We start from the raw sequence: 17,104 nt of genomic DNA on the forward strand, positions 1-17,104 counted from the left end.
TTAACACATTGTAACCACATCTCTAATTCCTACTGAAAAAATTCCTTTAGTATCAGTGTCAGAGAATTGGTTTTGCTTGGCTTTCTCATGTAAGCCTTTGCAAATGTCTAGTTTGAAAATGGCAATTTCCTTAGAGGATTTCTCCTTCCCTTCTAATCTTCTCGTTTTTAAAGGACAAAACAGTTACAGGGCTTAGGAGTTCCTTTTCTCAGTTGAAAACTTTTGGATTGCTATTCATTTCCCGACTGACAAAGGCCAAATTAAACAACAGCCTTTTTTCTCTTGTCTTTGTTTGTTCTTGCTAACCTGATCCCCAGAAGAATCACTATTGATTACTTACTTGATGTGTATTTCTTCTTGTGCTACTTGCAGCTAAATGATCCTTTCCCACGAGGTAGTAATCGTTAAGCCTAATAGAAATGGAGAGTGAACTAAAGTGGACATTTGGCCTTAACAGGAAATTATTCACTTGCATTGTTTCGGAAAAGGTGTTTCAAGTGGTGAAGGCTGTGAGAACCGGCATCCTGCTGGACTATGGAGACACGGTTCCATACAGACTCCTATATAAGTGAGATAATTGTTTAAAAAAAAAAAAAAGTGAGATCCTATGCGCAAAAATATAGTCTTGTCCCTGTACATTACAGCACTCCAGAACTGGGAGTATTGTTATGCTTGATTTAACTCTGTCAGAAAATAGCTGAGTTGCATGAGAACATAATCTCAGAAAACGTGCAGTGCAGTGAGGTTTTACGTAGGGTTCAATGCGAGTGTGTGTGTGCACACGTGACTGCCTTCACTAACCATGTGCATACATTCAGGCCTGGCCTTTTAAAATTCTTCCCTTCCTTCCTGATATTCTCTGGTCTATCAAAGTAATTTAACTGAAAGTCATGACAGTCCTATAACCACACAACACAAACAGAAGTATATGGGGATATTTTGAGAGAGTAGCAGTCTAGTATTTTATTGGTGAGGATGACAGACTTGGATTATGGAGCATCTATAGGTACAGTATTGTGTATTTCTGTCTGTGCTTGGATTATATTGTAATATGTTATGTACTTGAAATCTATTTTGTGGTTTGTCTAACATTTATAAACACAACTCTGGGAAGAATTAAAAATGGTTTTATTTCATGGAGACTAAGGGGAAAATATACCTGTAACTTGAGCCTTATCTTTGTACAGTGAATTTCACATTTCTATATGTCAACATCCTGATTGTTTTGTATGTTGATATGATGGCAGGAATCCCTAATAAAAATACACTAGAGAAAAGCTTTCTGCAGTTATGACCATTCTTGTGGTGACAGATGTTTCGTAAATAATAGTTTTTGTTGAGAATTAGTCCGTTCTTGATATAGTACAGATTTCTTAGGACTCTTACAGGATGTTTTTACATTTTTTTTTTATTATTCGTCAGCTGGAGAGACACTAACAAGGTGCTTTAAAATAAACTGTGGTTAACATGGCTTCAGATGTACTAAACAAGGGCCTAATGGTGTGCCCAGATACCACGTGAGAGTTAGTCACAGTCTTGAATTTGTCCCGAAATAAAATTACTACACAGGGAATATAAATCGAGAAGTCTGGTTTTAAAGTCAGGCCCTGGCTGTAGACACACGGCTGCAACCTTTTGGTGGGAAGATCTGGCCTAGACCGTTACGCAAACAGATCCGTGCAGCTTTTGGATGGAGCTTGCTTACATTAAGTTGGTTTGGAGCTCAGACAGTGCAAAAGCATCTGGTAAGAAACATACAGTCTGCAAAGAGAAAACTGAACATCCTTTTGGGGAGCTAAGTCAGAGAAACCACGGCTACTTCGTGAGCACATAAAACATTTAGACACAGACGTGTCTCTACTGAGTAGAAAGTGCCAAGATGTAAATGGACTGTCGAAATGAAATGTAATGGGCGAGGACTATATAGTACAGGTATACCTGTTTATTCAGTTAAAATGGCATAGGTTATAACGCCGCCTTCAAAAGGGGGTTGCATTCCTTCTTTAATGTTAAGAATATAGCATATCCTCTTCAACATGGCTTGCATTCTAAGTACTTGCCACAGTTTATGAAAATAGTTTGTGTGCTTTGGGTAGAAATTCGGCATTTGTCATAAATTCTTTCTGAATAATGACACACGAAATCTCCCTAAAATTAGAACTCACTGAAATGTCATGCCAAATGTGCATCTGAAGAAATGAGGTTGCATTAATTGGTGCTAATGGTTGCTGTAGGTAACTGTTAGAACTTGACAATAGCCATGTTGGCCAAACTGGAGATCACAAGCACTGGAATGCAACAAATTTCATCTCGAAGTCAAGGTGCATTTCTCAACTTTTTGGGTTTTTTTTGTTGGTTTTTGTTTTTGTTTAAATCCTAAAGGAAGTAATTGTCTCTTCTGTTTGTATGGGTTTGCTGTAGGTTTTCTTAGACCTGTGTTTTATGGGGGAAGAGGTTTCTGAGACACCTTGTGAAGATGTCTCGTGGCTGTTAAATGTCACGCTACGACATTTTGATCCCGTAGTCTTATTCATTCTGTCCCTCTACAAAGGTGATCCTTCCTTAGCCTTATCCTCAGAGATTTGTAGGAGCGTTTTGAAGCTGTCTTGCTTGCAGTTCCTTTCTTTTAAGGCAGGTTGTTCCTGTTCATCTTAACCAGATGAACTCCCTGCAGCAATTCCATCTTATGCTGTTACAGGGATTCACAGTTTGCCCTCTACATCTCTCCTAGTTCCCTCCTAGAAAACATGGGCACTATCTGTTCCCGGTGAAGTGATGCTTAATGATGCAGTGGGAATTTAAACCTGTGGAGTACTGGTTATCAGGAAAGTTTTCCTGATATAATCACCACAGCTCAGTGCTTCTGCATTACAACGAACTATAAGGCATTAATTTCTACTTCACAATCATGTAGAGGGGTGCAAAAATTGTTACAAAAATAAAAATGAAACATGAGCATGAAAAATTACCTTCTTTTTTAATTTAATTCTGAGTTTTCCTATATTAACTTGCTCTTAATTTCGATCCAGATATGTTTGCTGAGCTCACAAAATGGCAGATAATTCAGAGAAGTGGTGGCTCCTAGGATCTTCATCAGCGTCCTGATGAACAAATACCACCTACTAATTGCTAGTCACTCACATTGCTAGATGAAGAGAACATAATTGGTTTAAATGGACTAGAAATTGAGGTGAAATAGCTTACATTTCTTTGATTAAAGAATAATTAACTACATTGATTGAATAGGGCATATATTACTGGAAAGAGCTGTAGATAGAAGAACATGGAAAGCCTCTCAGTTGCAGTCCTGTATATCCTATTTAGAATCTATAACAGAAGGATCTACTAAACGTAATGTCTTACGAAAAGTCTGTTTTTAAAACCACTTTAAAATATTTTCTGATTTTCAGTATTATGCACAGGAATAGTTTCCTAAAGAGAAGTTTTGAGGGGACTGCAGGTATTTTGAAACTAACAATTTTGAAATTGCAGTGAACCTAGCAATAAAAACTACAATGTCACATAATGTGCCCACTGCTTTCCTCAGATCAAATCTTCAGATTTCTCTTCCCACAGATAGACCTGGGCAGACATAGTGAGATACACATTAGGTATGGGAAAAAAGAACTTCTGCAAAGCCAAATCCAAAAAGCATCTGAACACAAAGTTTGCTTAAATCTTGTTCTTGGGATCTAAGTCAACAGCTGTAATCCTCACTCAGTAGGTATATAACCACTGGAATGCCAAACTCAGTAGCATAGCATCTCATCATTTCCTTATGATGACCACTATTCCTTTACTGGTTTTGCCTACGTGATGGCATGTGCCATTTCAGCCTGAGATCCACAGGGAGCTAACTTAAGCCAGAATAGCCAAGTTGTATTTTCTTTGGACAGCCCACCAAAGATATTACTAACTCCATTACCTTTGAGACCGTTATTCTATCCCCACAATTTTCTCCATGTCAGATGGATGGGAAGTCCTCTTCCCTTCCCCCCATGACTTCCTCACCCCCCGCTCCCGACACTGCTTTGCCCAAAAGTCATTTTGGCACCTCAGAAATGAGATAAACCCATGTGTCTCTAAGGAACATCATGTGTTATGGATACACAGGGAAAGGACTGATCTATTCTTTTAATGCGTGAGCAGTGCCTTTGTCATTACAATAGGATAGCTGGCATGTTTGTGTGGGAAGGGAGCTCAGAGGCTGGAAACAAGTACTCATGACTTCCTCCTCTATGTATGCTGACCTTCTGATCAAAGTCTCCTTTGCTGTTCTAATTTCAGCAGCCACACTCCCCAAAGCACAAAGCTCCTCCTGTCAAAATCCTCATTTCCTAGATCTCTCCTCATCTTCCAGTTCCTGTGGGCAAATTTAATAAAAACCCTGGATCTCCAAACCATTGCACTGAATTCCAGCGTATCCCACGGCTCTGTCCGCAGCGCGCTCTCCACCCACAGCTCCCTGCTGCTTCTCTCACCCCTGCGCAGCCCCCTGAGCACACAGCATCACAAGCACTTTGAGACCAGGTGGAGCCTGATCTGCCTCCGCAGCACTGGCCGCACTTCCTAAAATGCACAGGGCATCAGATCCTTCACACCGATGGACCGGGGAGGCTGCAGAGCTTTTCTGGGGCCAGGCTGGTGGAATCCCTGGCTGCAGCACGAGTCCATCGGCTGCAGGCATCAGGGGCTGCAACGGCCGCCTTTAAGCTGCTCATGAGCTGTGGTTTGGCCATCCTGGCTTATGGGAAAAGTGCAGCTGTAGCAGTGTTGGTCAATAACAGGGCAGGCTAAATCTTTGGCAACGCATTAAAAAGGGTATTTCCTCTTCGTTTTTCTGGTTATTTCCAAAAAGTGCAGCTTTTACACTGAAATGGCTGTTTCTGAAAGCATTCTGATAACATGAAAGTGAGAGACAGTTCCCAGTTTCTCTCTCATCCTTTTTAATTCAGCACTACTTTGACTAATAATTCCCCTGAGCTGTAAAACATGTACAACTGATTCCTGTGTACCGAACAGTTATCTTGCATTGCAGCACTTGCTGTCCTTATGTATTTGCTAAAAATCTACAATTATAGCAAATTATACTATGATCCAGCACTCTCAGAGCCTTTATAAAGTACAATAGCATGTGTTTCAAAGATTTTGGCTCTGTGGGTGTCTCCACTCTCCTGCTCGTGAATAAACACCTCTGAATTCATGGCTGTACTTTGCACATTGACTTCTGGAGTTATCAGGACTTCCTTGGAAGGACACTGAAAAATGCATTTAGCAAAAAGCAGTCAGCAGAACTCTGAAATCACAAGATATGCACCCTCAAAGGCTGGAGCTATTAATCATAAAATAACAACTTAGAAAAAGGAATACAGAAAATTTGAAATTATGTAATCATTACTGAGCATTAATAAAGCAGACCTCACATCTAGCTAAACCATTTTACAACAGTGAATGTACACCAGAAAGCCCTGCTAATTATAGGTTTATGTCTCTCACAAAAGATATACAAAGCAAGGAGTGTAATCCTATTTGCAGCTACATTTATCTAAGTGTTCAGGTTCCATATAGATTTTAAGAGAAAAGGAAGAAAAGAGAAAAACCACAGCAGTTGATATTATTTTCAGCTACAAACAGGGTACGCTTCAGAAGTGTAAGCACCTCTGGTTGTTTTATTGTGAGTTTCTTCATGTTTTTTTATTCAAATCCTTCCTGGATCTGGTGACAGTGTGGTAGATTTAGCCTGTTGGAAATGCTGCAGTGTATCAAACAGGAGCTAGGGAAAAGCTGTTTTGGTAGTACTACATCAGACTGAACAAAAATAGGCAAACAGATGTGAAGTAAAACTTAGCAGAACATCCCAGAGCTGGCTGCATTGTCAAGACAATGGTAATCGTGGTCTTCTGCATCCACTTAATCACTGTTACGATGAAAGCCAAAGTTAAAAGTGTGATTTTGAGGCTTTGAATAATGTTTTGATGTTCCGCTCCTACCCCCAAAACAACTAAACATTATAATAAAGGCACTAAAGTTCTACTCAGCTTGTTAACCATAACATTCAACTTTTAAAAAGTTATGTATGAAACATGTTTATCCCAGCACCACCAGCTATCTTAAGCTCTATTGTTCCTAATCAGTTTATTGTTAAGTTGTATATATAAAGAAACTAATTCATGATTTAACTTTTTTTTTTTTTTTGGTTCTCATTCAGACCACAGAACTAACTGCGAGTCATGTAATAAGCAAAATGGAGGAAGATTCTACATCTCTTCTTTATAAACACTTGTTCCACCAGAGTTTACTATGAAGAAGCAAGATGTTTTATGTATTTGTGTGCCTTTTGTTGCAAACCGATGATTGGGTTATATCAAGTCAGGTGTTTTAAATGTATTTTACATTACACATATTTTACTTGCTTGGCTCTATCTAGAAAACTTACACCTGGTGTCTCTAAAATAATGATAAGGCAGTGACATTGTAGTTATTTCAATACTTTTAATACTGCTGATAATTTTATGAACCTAGTTTTATGTTTCTAGAAATTTAATTCTTAAGTAATTTTTTTTAAGAAGTATACATGCCTAGTGGCTTTGAGCAATTAAAGACAAGGTACGTCAGCGCTGGTAACACGCCTATACAGATATGGAAATAGCAAGTTTCTAATAACGTTGTAACTAAAGTGTAAAATATACTACATACTTTCAGAGAAAAGGTATAAGAACAGTATTAGAAAAAGCTGTAAGAACAGAAGCTTATGCAAATTGTATAAAGGGCCACAGCTGTCAGTTGAGCTAAAATTTTCAAATCAGATATAATAACAAATTTTGTTAATTGTTTACTACCTGAATTCTGAGCTTAAGCAAGATATGGTGACTATCAAGAAGTGTCCTTATCTTCTGTGTTGCTGGGGAGCAGAAATCTTTATTTACTGCTGAATACAAAATTACTTGTAAATTGCCGGTCCTCATTGAAAAAAAAGTGGTTTAAGAGTGTCCTCTTGTGGCACTATAGAATAATCCATCAGAAGTTGTCACGCACAGAAAAGCTTTTTTAAGAGTTGGATTCTGGTATTGGTTATGGTTTTGTTTGGGGGTTTTTTTTGGTAGTTTTTTGGTTTGTTTTTTTGGGGGGTTCATTTGTTTTTTTAAATGATACGAAAGAAATCTTTGCAAACAGCTTTGAATTAGGAGTGTACAGTTCTAGGCATAACTCTTTCAAGTTTTGTTAATCTGGGAATAAGCTTTTACACTGGTTCAGGAAAACACAACGCCAGAGGTCTCCAGTGGCACCTCTTCTCGCCACCCCGAGGGGTCGGGGCTGGGTGGCCCCCATGTTGGTGGAGTGGTGGGTGCGCAGCCGTCCCACTCAGAGGTCTGCCATTGCCCATGGTACATAAACACATATATCTCCCTATATATGTATCATATAGCGTTTTGTCTTGGGGGGGGTGGCGAAAGCAAGCCCCAGTTAAGTCCTGGGCTGTGCTGGTGTGGTTGTAATGACCCTCTCACTGGCACTGCATCCACCTGCACGCCAAGCTCACCTTTGGTCATGCCTCTCAATCCCACTTGGAAATGACAAGCATTTATTATATGGTCATGTGTGGCTGATGGTATCATGGATAAATGATACCATAAATGTCAGGGGGGTTGGAACTAGATGATCTTTAAGGTCTCTTCTAACTGGAACTGTTCTATCATTCTATAAATGCAGCTAACCAGATTACATGTTTCCAGTCTAGTTCAACAGGGGATCTTTAGTCACTTTCTCCCCTGCCTGTCCTGTGTTTTTGAACTTTGAGCCAAATATGAAGTGATCCCGGATGATTTTTAATTTATTGCAGCCCTGCTGTAGCACAGGTGTCCCAGAAGTTAATGGAGACGTTGGTGATGTTGTACAGCAACACAGAAGGGAAATCTGTTCACCCAGGATCGACGGCCTCTGCTGTGCATTCGCCTCCTTGATTCCTCTAAAAGGTCCTAATGACACACAGTGTTGCACTTTTCAGAAGGCAGCTGCTTCTGAGCAGCGCGTAGTAGGAAGGGAGGCCTCGTGTTTGATACTGAGTTGGAAAATTTGGCTGTAGGTTAAGATGGTGCCAGAGACTATACATGTAAAAAGAGGGAACAGAAATGAAGTCAATACAGTTATGTACTGTATGAGGGCTATAATACCAAGCTGAAATATATATTTTCCTGATCAATTACTTAAAAAAGAACAAGGTCATGCAGTACTCTGGTGGAGCAGTGTTTTCCATGGACAAGTTTGGTATGGAAAGTTCCTGTCAGCCCTATTGACCTTCATATGGATAGAGCTTTTTCTCAAACATATGAGACTCCGTGTTGCATTTCTTGCTGTGCCAGTTAAGATTTTGAGTCATCTGCTTAGTTGTTGTTTTTCCTACATCTGGCAACTGCGAAAATGTTTGTCAGCCCCAAAGGCAATCTTTAAAAGGTAGAAATGCACAAAGTTGTTATTACTCTTGTGGTCTAAATTAGAAGTGGAGAATAGAAAGCAGTTGAAGAATTTAGAAATAAAAATAGTTAGAAAAAAGCCCCTGATACGTAGAGGGAATATCAAGTCTTTGGGCCTGAAAAGAACTATGTGGGAAGGAAACTTAGGCTGTGGAATAATGAAAAGGTATTTTCTTGCAAGGAACTTCAAGTAAGTTTTTGAACAAGAAGATGTGTTTTTTGGTACTGTCTTCCCTGTCTTCCATCTCTTATTTCCTGCTGTATCTTACTTACATAGCTTACTTACGGCTGTGGGTATCAATCGTCATCTCTGCTGTACTTTACAAAATCATTTTATAAAATTTAATTTATTAAGCATTTCATTTGGTGCCTATTCTGTTACAGATGTCGTTCACTCCCTATAAATATTAGAGGTTTTTTTCCATATTAACTGATGGGTGCCATTTTGATTTGACTCTCCTTCTGACAGTCTTGTAGGGCCTCACGCTTCCTGCTCTGCTGGAACTGGATGGGCTGTGCAGACTGCTTCGATTCACTCCGGCTGCTTTGCTGATGTGGACATTGTTCCTGAGGCCAGCAGGTGTGCAAGAACCCTTTGTTAGAGCAGAGACTGGATAGAATAATACTTTTTTCTTGATTGCTTTGATACCTGAGCCCATGTGTCCTCTGTACCATGCGCAGGGTAGCCAATGGGGGAGGGAAGACAAAGATCTGTGTCAGTAGTAAGGTCCATCTAACCTCCCTTGGACCTGAGAAATGATATCATATGACTTGTGGGTTCTGACTTATTTGTTATTTGCTTAATATGAGTCAGCCTGCTTAGGTGAGTTACTTGGGCAAGGGACGAAGATCAGGGTGGGAACAGAAGTCCAAGAATATGCAGTATTTCACCCAAACTCTTAATCATCTCTATCGGTTCACCTTAGTGGATTTCAGCCTAGTGGAAGCTTCAGATTTTAAGAAGTCTGGCTTGCCTTGACAGTATCTGCTGTCAGTTTTGCCTTGGGAGAATTTGTCCTAAGCGCAGACTCTGAATGAGTTTGTTTTATTGATTATATTAACTTGGAGAATTGATCTTTGGAAACACAAAGCCAGTCTTAGCTGTGCTGTCAATTCAATTGCTTCACTGCTCCCTTTTTACTTATCATTAAAATTGTGATTGATTCGCTTGTAATGTAATTTATTGACTTGTTTCTTCAAATAAAAAAAGTAGCTTTATGAATCTGAGGGCTAAAATACTCAAGGAAGATACTTAAAAATAATCAGCGTCTACTTTCAAATGAGTACTTCAGCCTGAAAGAGACATTGCTAAAGTTCGGTCATATTAAAGGAAATTCATGATTACAGAGTTGGCCCCTGAAAAATGCTGTTGAGAATAAGCCTTACCCACATCTTTATTAATATACTCAGTCACATGCAGGATCATGTTGCCAACATTTCCTTGTTTGACAGCACGGTCAGTCTGGAAGACAAATGTTAGCGTTAAGTTGTAAGGCAGAGAAGAGACACCTTGCTATGTAACCTAGGATACCTTTATGCCTGAAGTTACATATGTAAAAGGTTTCTTTTAAGATTAAGGTTTCTATCTGTAGACAAGTGAAAATGGATAGAGCAGATTTCCTGTTATTTGCATTACTGCTTCTTTTCCTCCAGTAAGATCCTTACAGATCTAGACTTGGGGGGGGGGGGGGGGAGTAATATGAACCATATTGTGGCTTTTGAGTTTAAAAGCAAAAATCAGGTTCAAATATATGGTCATCCTTTTTGACTGACATCTTGATTGCTAAATTTAATCCTAAACGGAATTGTGTATTTCATATGAATTGAGGATATCTTGCAGCACTGCAGTGTTCATTCAGGGGAATTTGAGTGTGTTCCCCAAATCTAAGCTATTTTAATTTTCCTGAGCCTTCAAGACTCACCCAGACCTTGGAAACAAACAAAACTATGGACTTCAGGTTAATATCACTGGAAATATCTTCACTGATCTCAAAGATGTCAGGATTTCACCTTCAAGGTTGTTGGGGTTTCATGTGGCTTAGCAGATAACACATTAAAAAGATTTTTGCAGAGGCATGTATGCGTATATCTATGAGTTTGTTGACTCTCTGACAGTATAAAAAAACTTCCTTACTATAATTCTTGGTGATAGAGAACTTCACTTGTCCTACCCTTGGAATAGTGAGCTGTGATTTAGGATTTTATTTTAAAATTAGGTTTTAATGTTTTTTATTAAGCTTTACCATTGCTTTGCTGGCTATATATCAGTTTAATTTAATACCCTATGTTATGCTTCTACTTCAGAATGCTATTTTGGAAATAGTGGGTTTCATCATTTTGCTTCTGTTGTGCCATTTAAATTTCTGATTGATTTTCAAATCAACCAATATAATCCTGTTTGCCAAGTGGAAAACGTCTGGATTTGATAGCAAACTGGAGTTTTGACAACAAACTAGAATTAGCAGTTTCAAGGGGAAAAATTTTGCATTCCACAGTGAAGGCGGAAGAGGATGGAAATAAATTTTCTGTGTCAAACAGCACTCAGCCATCCAATGAGACAGTGAGAAATGACCTGGAATATCCCGTTCAGGAAAAGAACAGGTAACAATTTTAGGTTCAGAAGTATCTGGAAAATGTACAGGACAGACCCATAGTAAAAGCAGTAAAATTACCTATAAAGAAATTCAGAGTTGTTCCAGGAATGTATCTTTTATCAAGAGGATGAAAGTGAGAACGCGCCATTTAGCAAGATGGAGAAAATGGAAAGTTTAGGCAGCTTTTGCTCTTTGTGGGCAGACAGCCTCAGTTTACATGCTGGTATGTGCAAGAGCTCTAGATTTTGTACCATTTCATCTCTCAGCGTGGAGTGCCCAAAAGAAACCATTCCTTTTAATTTTTTAAGAGACAATTCATCATCTTGTCCAAACAATTGTTTCTGTAAGATTCCATCTGATACTTATCAACAAAAAGCAGTAATTATGGATAAATGGGAAAGAAAGGATCCTGAGATCTTCAAAGTTACTTTGGGCCAACCTCCAACTGCTGACCAACCACAAAACCTCAAGGAACAATATTTTGTAAGCTTGGATGAGGGAGAAACAAGGGCAGACACATGTCAAGACCAACCTCATCTTTCTATGTGTAATGAGGATGATTATTCAAATATGGTTACAAAGATGCTGCATGGAAATACTGATACCTATTTCTAGGCTCCTCTAATTGATAATTCTGACGAGAACTGTGCAGGAAGAATTGCTTTGATGGAGATTAAAATCATATCTGACAGAGAGACCATACTAAAAAAGTCTCCAAAGAAGATCTCTTTATTAAAAAAAAAAAAAACAAAACCAAAATACTTTTGTCTTACTTGATTGGAAGGCAATGTTTTCTTCAGAAAAAAAAAAAAAGAGTAACAGCAGTGGAACATGCAGCATGTGAGAAAAGCATATACTAGATGATGAAGATGATGAGAGAAAAAAATCCACTTTTCCCATAAAGACTGACATTTCCCATGCTTGCATAAATATTACAGTTAGCATCAAGGGGCAAGCTTTGTCTCCTGAGGCAAAGGAAAAAGTGGATGATTTGGAGGATTTGATCTTAAATTTTGAAGTTTTCAAAGTACAGACAGGTCAGAAAAACAAAGAAAGATTTGGAGATACATAAAAGGAAGACAAAATGTCAGAAATGAGAAAGCAGATTAGAACAAAGCAAATGGCTAGCGCCCTTACTGAATCAAGTATTGACAAAATTTTTGGTAGTAAAAAAGTGCTACAGTCACCTGCAGAAGGTTCTGCTGTGGAAAGAAATGGTTCAATGCAGAGCTGAGGAGACAGTCCTTCAGGAATCTGCCTGTCCTTTAACGGTTTTTACAAGTATAAAAGCCTCAACTCTCCCAACACAAATTCATGCAATGAGTGTGGCTATACTCTGTTCAGCGTATCAATAAACTCTGGGAAATATGACGTGGAACTGCACACTGATGAGCAGAGAGTGCATCAAATCAGATAAGCACATCTATGTAAGTTTTGAAAAGCAACTTAGACGAGGCTCCCAAAGTAAGAAAAGTGTTGTGTTGGAAGGATGAACCATTAAGCATAGATCACAAAATGAGTGTTTGGGGTCAATATTATTTCTGTTTGAGGATGCTAAGTATGATGAGAAGTCTTAAGCCCAAAGAATGAAAATGAGACACCTTTTCTCCAAACAGAAGAGAATACATTTGCCAGACATCTTCAAAATGAAGTGGTTGAACAAGATAAGATGGAATAAACTGGCAATGATTATAGATTATCCAGAGTAAATTTTCTTAGTAACTGAAAGACTGGTGATGTGGAACAAAAGACCTTACCTCTTGAAGATGAGCGTTCGTAAGCAGAATCTGCTGTAGAATGTGTTGTTTTCAAAGCCTTTGGATAGTTCTGAGTCAAGTGAAATACAGCAGAACAAATGTCAAGCTCAGATAGGTAAAGAATTTCTATAGCTTTCTTTCAGTTGCTTAGCTATTGATTTTAATTGTCTAAATAATCGTTGTTAAGGACTCTGCTAAATACAAGTCACACTTTTTGATATAACTGATTAATTTTGTTATAAACACTGTCTTTAATGTAGAACGAGGAATAATTGCACTACCCTGAAAAGCAGTACCCTGACTCATTGAAACACGTAATAGGTTGATCTATTCCAACATGGTCAATTTATGCACTAGAAAAATGTTTTTATTTTTTCATAACATAACAAGCATAAAAGTTGCTTGTATAACTAACTGCTAATGTTAGGGCTTTTCTATAGCCTGATTCTACACAAAACATCACAAATAAAGCTGTTCTTGGGTGTTGTTCACAACAGATGACACCAAAAGCGTAATAGAGAACCATGAAACTGTGCTTAAACAACACAGTTGTCTTACGGTGGAGAAGTTTTGGTCTCTCCTTATTAAAAGGAACACCCATCATGTTTTGCATTAAATAAATGCGTTTGGTAATTTTTAGTGTTGTCACATAATTTAGATAGGAACCTCTCTGGAACAGAAATCCTTAGAACAAAAGTGACTGGGCCAAGGAGGTGCTGGGAGAAGTCCAGCCTTTCATAGTCGTCTTACATACATGGGGCAGCTGAAACCAAGGTTTGCTTACTTTTTTAGTTTATATTTCTTATAAGGCATTTCTTATCTTTACTGAATATTACAGTGAGGGCTTTAATACTGATTTTTAAGAGTACAGTATCCTTAATCCTTATCTTCAGGTTTTTTTTTCCCCTCAATTTTTAGTGTATCGCCTTAAGGTTATAATTCTCCTGAGACTGATTTAATTTAACTCAAAGAAATCAAGTTACAGTTGTCAGAGCTGTGTTTTAATACGCTCTCCATTGAGGCGGTAGACTATAATGAATACATTCTTTTAATCAATGTTTCTATCTGTTTGAAGCACATCCATAAATGAGACAAGATAAATCCTGTATTGTTAATATCCTGTAAAGGCCTCCATAATGTCTGTGGTAAATTTTTATTCAAAGGCCTCAGAACTTCATTACTTTTGTTTAGTAGACAGATGAATATTTAAGACAGGGAATAGAAAAATACACCTATTAGAAAGCTTGTATACTTAAATAGAAGAGATTGTTTAGCATAGATCAGATTAGCATTTACACTAGATGTAAATCTAATATAAAATGAGTTTAAAATGAGAAAAAAATTGAAGTAGCTGACGGAGTGATGAATGAAAATCAAGCCCACTGGAGGAAAACAGCGTGAGAAAAAAAATATTTGGAGAACAGGTGAGGAAAAGGGCACTGAAAAATCATTTACGTAACAAGTACATATTTTTCTATTTCTGCCTTCATTGTACACCTTCTCTTAAGGTCACTTACAGCACCAGGGAACTGAGCGCAAGTAAGCTGGCTGAGCCCTTCTGGGCTGCTGTATTTTGAATGATTCTGTTTTCAGAATGCACAGGAATTTTCTGAGTAGTTCTTTTCCACTAGGTCCAAAAAATACCTTCCAGGTAAATTCAAGACTGATTGAAGAGGTCTGATGTGAAGACTGAATCGTTATGGTTCAGGACCACAGAACTGCCGGATTACTACAGATGGGTTATGCATAAAGACCGAGTTGAGTTGTGGCATGGATTCTTTCCAACATTCCATTACTTATCACATCCTGAGAAACTGAGAATACTGAACAATCATGCATTTGCTGATTAAGTAAGTAACTTCTTTTATTATGTAATGAAAACATTTTTTCCCTAGGTTGGGTCAATTCCAGATAGGGGAAAACACTTCCTGGAAATTTACCATGTCTGAGAAAGTACAAGAGAAACTGCCTGCTGGGGACAGAGTACTAGCTCTTCAGAAGACTGTAAATGCAAATAAATAAAAATCTCTCTATAAGCGCCTAATTTCTGTGCTTGCTACATCCATGGCATTCCCTTGCTTGTTTTAACTTTTGCTCAGATCTGGTGTCATAAATTCATTCAGTGATCTGCTGAGCAGCTGAACATTGAGCAGTTGAAGCTGCTCCATCTCTTATGGTGAAGTTTAAGAAGGTTACAGGAGGTGGCATAAAAGCATAATCAAATAATCTCTCTTTAAAATGGTTTCAAGCTATTCTTGGATTAGGGGCTGCAGTGGTATTAACAGGACTATAAGATATGAGTGGGGTACTACTGATGTGCCCACTTCTTTGAAGAGATGATCAAGTTACCTCTAGCTTTTGTGTTTTAAGATCTTATATGAAGTAGTGCAGACAATAAGCAGTGTATTAAGTTTTAGAATCTGTAAATTACATGAACATGATATATATCTATATAGTGTGGACATAAATATATATATAACTATTATTGTATTGGTTGATTGTATATAATTATACAGCTTGTGTCTATAATTGGAAATAGTGTAGACACTTGGACTTTTACTATTGTTTTGCAATGAATACTAGCCATTATGGTCCATCTGAGTTTATGACCCTATTTTCTTCCATCCACAAAGATAGTCAGTGACTCTACTTCAGTGGTCACATGATAACGTTAGCATGGGTGCCTCAACGTACTAACTATTTTGTTTTCCACAAAAGACTTTGTGAATGCCCAAGGGATCACATGTAGCTTTGCATCATTGCAAAAGGTGTCTGGATAAAATACGCTTGCCCTATAACCATAGGTGCTTTAGACTCAGTGTGTTAAATAGAATTTAATTTCTTCTTTTTTTTGAAGTTTATGAATCCTTCAGTTTTGGTTGGAAATGCATTTCTGGTATTATGCAAAGAATCATGTCAACAGAAATAGCAGGATGATTTTCATGCATAATAATCTTTTTAGCACATCAGCTGTCAACAGAAGCACTGAAGTTGAAGTGAAGGGCAGATAGCGTGGCACTTTGTGTTCTCACTTGCTGTGTTCATGGCCTTTTGAGCACCAGTTTACTATGCCCAAAATTACCAGACCCTCATTTCTTTACTCTGCCAGCTATTTAACTTCATATATAAGTGGAGCAATGGAGTGGAACTTGTCAGGCCAATTCTAAGCCAGCGGTCTTCTCCAATCCACCATGCTGCTGAACTTGAGCAGTGTTGAATTCAGTCTAGAAAGCAGTGTCAGTATTTCACAATGATGTGTAAAAGCCTAATTTGCTTCATGCTAGAATAATTCATCGGCTATTAATTGTTGACCATGTAGCAATTGCAGCGACAGAAATTAACGTGTAATCACATAATACTAGTGACTGGGATAAAATACTAATTGAATGAAAGACTGGCAAATATGTGGTTCATTTGGTGAGGTCCGATTTCTTAGAAACGGGAAAGACATATTAAAATCATGTAAGCTGTCTGCCTCCTCCTCTAGGATGATACCCTACAATGTAGGGTCTTAATAGTTGTTGAAGCTGGTTTTGTAGAAAATGTTCCTCTGCATGCTCAGACATCTGTAAGACAGCAATTGTGCCAAGTAAGTACAAACATAAATGATCCTGGCATAAAATTTTGCCTCCAGTTGCCTTTGAAAGTAATTTGGAGACCCAATAGACCTTTGAAAGTCTGAACTAAAATGTAGAATAGATCCTCTAACATCCAAAAGCTTTTTAACCTTTTGCATTGGAAGTTCTTAGAAATTACAGTCTGGCCAGTTGTATAGTGGTTAAAATGGAAATGCTGAATTCCTGATGGAAAATTTAGAAATTCGATATTGATCCTGTTTGCCCTGTGGTGATGATGTACTTATTTAAAATGCATCTTGGCCACTGCTTATGTATTTATTACTTTGGCTTTTTCTTGTATCTTTCCTTACTAAAAAATCAACAAAAAAATTTTCCTGACTGGGATTTCAAACTAATGTCTCTTCCTTCTAGGGTCCAACTCCAAGTACAGTCCATCTTCCAAAAATACTGTTAAGACTATTGAGAGAACAATGTGTTGGGTAAATATGTACATCTATGCTTAGCTATAGGTTCAAAATACTACATTTGACCACAAATGTAGCAAAGCCACAAATAAGCCTTTAGATTTATTTTTTTTTGGGGGGGGGGAATAACTATCCTAAAAATTATTACTTTGGGATAACCGAGATGTGAGTATCAAAGTGGACTTGAAAATGAAAACAGCATGGTCTTTATTTGCAAAGCTGTTCTCTAGCTTATTTTTA

This window comes from Rissa tridactyla, chromosome Z (genome assembly GCF_028500815.1).
Source record: "Rissa tridactyla isolate bRisTri1 chromosome Z, bRisTri1.patW.cur.20221130, whole genome shotgun sequence".
Lineage (NCBI taxonomy): Eukaryota > Metazoa > Chordata > Aves > Charadriiformes > Laridae > Rissa > Rissa tridactyla.